A 4,613-nucleotide genomic window follows, 5' to 3' on the forward strand; every position below is an offset into this window, starting at 1 on the left:
CCATTGGTTCTAATAACTTTCCGTGTACATTCCTTGGCATTACAGTCTGTTATATCTCAGTAATATTGTGTTAAACCGCGGAAAGACGAGCCCTTAGGTATACACTTCTCTCCCTTATTTCATTGAACGAGGGTCTCGTACTGGCAGACTTGGTGTGTTTAGGTTGTATAAGAGGGACAATTAATCAGCTGCCCGCTCATAATAAGTTCACGTGCTACGTGACGCCAAAACATGCGAATAAGAGTGTTTTCAAACTCGTTGTTTGGCTTATAGATGGCGCTGACTGTCACTCCTAGTTCTAAATTCACATATAAACCCCCAAAAAAAGTGGATGGAGGGACGGCCGCTGTGATAGCACAGAGGTTAGAGCATCAAACGCGTTATTCGAAGGTCGTAGGTTCGATTCCTGCTCACAGCTGGTAATTTTTTCATCCACTTTTCTTTCTTCTTTCTTCTTATTTACATTCCATTGGTTCTAATAACTTCCACTGTACATTCCTTGGCATTACTGTCTGTTATATCTCATTAATATTGTGTTAAACCACGGAAATACGAGCCCTTAGGTATACACTTCTCATCCTTTTTCATTGAACGAGGGTCTCGTACTTGCAGACTTGGTGTGTTTAGGTTGTATAAGAGGGACAATTAATCAGCTGCCCCCTCATAATAAATTCACGTGCTACGTGACGCCAAAACATGCGAATAAGAGTGTTTTCACACTCGTTGTTTGGCTTATAGATGGCGCTGACCTTCACTCCTACTTATAAATTCACATATAAACCCCAAAAAAAGTGGATGGAGGGACGGCCGCTGTGATAGCTCAGTGGTCAGAGCATCGAACGCGTTATTCGAAGGTCGTAGGTTCGATTCCTGCTCACAGCTGGTAATTTTTTCATCCACTTTTCTTTCTTCTTTCTCCTTATTTACATTCCATTGGTTCTAATAACTTCCCCTGTACATTCCTTGGCATTACTGTCTGTTAAATCTCATTAATATTGTGTTAAAGCACGGAAATACGAGTCCTTAGGTATACACTTCTCTGCCTTATTTCATTGAATAAGGGTCTCGTACTGGCAGACTTGGTGTGTTTAGGTTGTATAAGAGGGACAATTAATCAGCTGCCCGCTCATAATAAGTTCACGTGCTACGTGACGCCAAAACATGCGAATAAGAGTGTTTTCACACTCGTTGTTTGGCTTATAGATGGCGCTGACTGTCACTCCTACTTCTCAATTCACATATAAACCCCAAAAAAAGTGGATGGAGGGACGGCCGCTGTGATAGCTCAGTCATTAGAGCATTGAACGCGTTATTCAAAGGTCGTAGGTTCAATTCCTGCTCACAGCTGGTTATTTTTTTTATCCACTTTTCTTTCTTCTTTCTTCTTATTTACATTCCATTGGTTCTAATACATTCCCCTGTACATTCCTTGGCATTACTGTCTGTTATATCTCATTATTATTGTGTTAAACCACGGAAATACGAGCCCTTAGGTATACACTTCTCTCCCTTATTTCATTGAACGAGGGTCTCGTACTGGCAGACTTGGTGTGTTTAGGTTGTATAAGAGGGACAATTGATCAGCTGCCCGCTCATAATAAGTTCACGTGCTACGTGACGCCAAAACATGCGAATAAGAATGTTTTCACACTCGTTGTTTGGCTTATAGATGGCGCTGACTGTCACTCCTACTTCTAAATTCACTTATAAACCCCAAAAAAGTGGATGGAGGGACGGCCGCTGTAATAGCTCAATGGTTAGAGCATCGAACGCGCTATTTGAAGGTCGTAGGTTCGATTCCTGCTCACAGCTGGTAAGTTTTTCATCCACTTTTTTTCTTCTTTCTTCTTATTTACATTCCATTGGTTCTAATAACTTCCCCTGTACATTCCTTGGCATTACTGTCTGTTATATCTCATTAATATTGTGTTAAACCACGGAAATACGAGCCCTTAGGTATACACTTCTCTCCCTTAATTCATTGAACGAGGGTCTCGTACTGGCAGACTTGGTGTGTTTAGGTTGTATAAGAGGGACAATTAATCAGCTGCCCGCTCATAATAAGTTCACGTGCTACGTGACGCCAAAACATGCGAATAAGAGTGTTTTCACACTCGTTGTTTGGCTTATAGATGGCGCTGACTGTCACGCCTACTTCTAAATTCACATATAAACCCCAAAAAAAAGTGGATGGAGGGACGGCCGCTGTGATAGCTCAGTGGTTAGAGCATCGAACGCGCTATTCGAAGGTCGTAGGTTCGATTCCTGCTCACAGCTGGTAATTTTTTCATCCACTTTTTTTTCTTCTTTCTTCTTATTTACATTCCATTGGTTCTAATAACTTCCCCTGTACATTCCTTGGCATTACTGTCTGTTATATCTCGTTAATATTGTGTTAAACCACGGAAATACGAGCCCTTAGGTATACACGTCTCTCCCTTATTTCATTGAATAAGGGTCTCGTACTGGCAGACTTGGTGTGTTTAGGTTGTATAAGAGGGACAATTAATCAGCTGCCCGCTCATAATAAGTTAACGTGCTACGTGACGCCAAAACATGCGAATAAGAGTGTTTTCACACTCGTTGTTTGGCTTATAGATGGCGCTGACTGTCACTCCTACTTCTAAATTCACATATAAACCCCAAAAAAAGTGGATGGAGGGACGGCCGCTGTGATAGCTCAGTGGTTTGAGCATGGATTGCGTTATTCGAAGGTCGTAGGTTCGATTCCTGCTCACAGCTGGTAATTTTTCATCCACTTTTCGTTCTTCTTTCTTCTTATTTACATTCCATTGGTTCTAATAACTTCCCCTGTACATTCCTTGGCATTACTGTCTGTTATATCTCAGTAATATTGTGTTAAACCACGGAAATACGAGCCCTTAGGTATACACTTCTCTCCCTTATTTCATTGAACGAGGGTCTCGTACTGGCAGACTTGGTGTGTTTAGGTTGTATAAGAGGGACAATTAATCAGCTGCCCACTCATAATAAGTTCACGTGCTACGTGACGCCAAAACATGCGAATAAGAGTGTTTTCACACTCGTTGTTTGGCTTATAGATGACGCTGACTGTCACTCCTACTTCTAAATTCACATATAAACCCCCCAAAAAAAAGTGGATGGAGGGACGGCCGCTGTGATAGCTCAGTGGTTAGAGCATCGAACGCGTTATTCGAAGGTCGTAGGTTCGATTCCTGCTCACAGCTGGTAATTTTTTCATCCACTTTTCTTTCTTCTTTCTTCCTATTTACATTCCATTGGTTCTAATAACTTCCCCTGTACATTCCTTGACATTACTGTCTGTTATATCTCATTATTATTGTGTTAAACCACGGAAATACGAGCCCTTAGGTATACACTTCTCTCCCTTTTTTCATTGAACGAGGGTCTCGTACTGGCAGACTTGGTGTGTTTAGGTTGTATAAGAGGGACAATTAATCAGCTGCCCGCTAATAATAAATTCACGTGCTACGTGACGCCAAAACATGCGAATAAGACTGTTTTCACACTCGTTGTTTCGCTTATAGATGGCGCTGACTGTCACTCCTACTTCTAAATTCACATATAGACACCCAAAAAAAGCGGATGGAGGGACGGCCGCTGTGATAGCTCAGTGGTTAGAGCATCGAACGCGTTATTCGAAGGTCGTAGGTTCGATTCGTGCTCACAGCTGGTAATTTTTTCATCCACTTTTCTTTCTTCTTTCTCCTTGTTTACATTCCATTGGTTCTAATAACTTCCCCAGTACATTCCTTGGCATTACTGTCTGTTATATCTCATTAATATTGTGTTAAACCACGGAAATACGAGCCCTTAGGTATACACTTCTCTCCCTTTTTTCATTGAACGAGGGTCTCGTACTGGCCGACTTGGTGTGTTTAGGTTGTATAAGAGGGACAATTAATCAGCTGCCCGCTTATAATAAATTCACGTGCTACGTGACGCCAAAACATGCGAATAGGGGTGTTTTCACACTCGTTATTTGGCTTATACATGGCGCTGACTGTTATTCCTACTTCTAAATTCACATATAGACCCCCCAAAAAAGTAGATGGAGGGACGGCCGCTGTGATAGCTCAGTGGTTAGAGCATCAAACGCGTTATTAGAAAGTCGTAGGTTCAATTCCTGCTCACAGCTGGTAATTTTGTCATCCACTTTTCTTTCTTCTTTCTTCTTATGTACATTCCAATGGTTCTAATAACTTCCCCTATACATTCCTTGGCATTACTGTCTGTTATATCTCATTAATATTGTGTTAAACCACGGAAATACGAGCCCTTAGGTATACACTTCTCTCCCTTATTTCATTGAACGAGGGTCTCGTACTGGCAGACTTGGTGTGTTTAGGTTGTATAAGAGGGACAATTGATCAGCTGCCGGCTCATAATAAGTTCACGTGCTAAGTGACGCCAAAACATGCGAATAAGAGTGTTTTCACACTCGTTGTTTGGCTTATAGATGGCGCTGACTGTCACTCCTACTTCTAAATTCACATATAAACCCCAAAAAAAGTGGACGGAGGGACGGCCGCTGTGATAGCTCAGTGGTTAGAGCATCGAACGCGTTATCCGAAGGTCGTAGGTTCGATTCCTGCTCACAGCTGGTAATT

At 41.9% G+C, this 4,613-nt stretch overlaps 1 non-coding gene across 1 annotated transcript; it reads left to right on the forward strand.

Moving 5' to 3' along the window:
• The first annotated feature begins 2,204 nt into the window (after nucleotides 1-2,204).
• On the forward strand, nucleotides 2,205-2,277 carry TRNAA-CGC (transfer RNA alanine (anticodon CGC)). The gene has a single exon. It is a non-coding gene; the product is annotated as a tRNA-Ala (tRNA).
• The last annotated feature ends 2,336 nt before the right edge of the window (nucleotides 2,278-4,613 follow it).

This window comes from Rhipicephalus microplus, chromosome 8 (genome assembly GCF_043290135.1).
Source record: "Rhipicephalus microplus isolate Deutch F79 chromosome 8, USDA_Rmic, whole genome shotgun sequence".
Taxonomy (NCBI): Eukaryota; Metazoa; Arthropoda; class Arachnida; order Ixodida; family Ixodidae; genus Rhipicephalus; species Rhipicephalus microplus.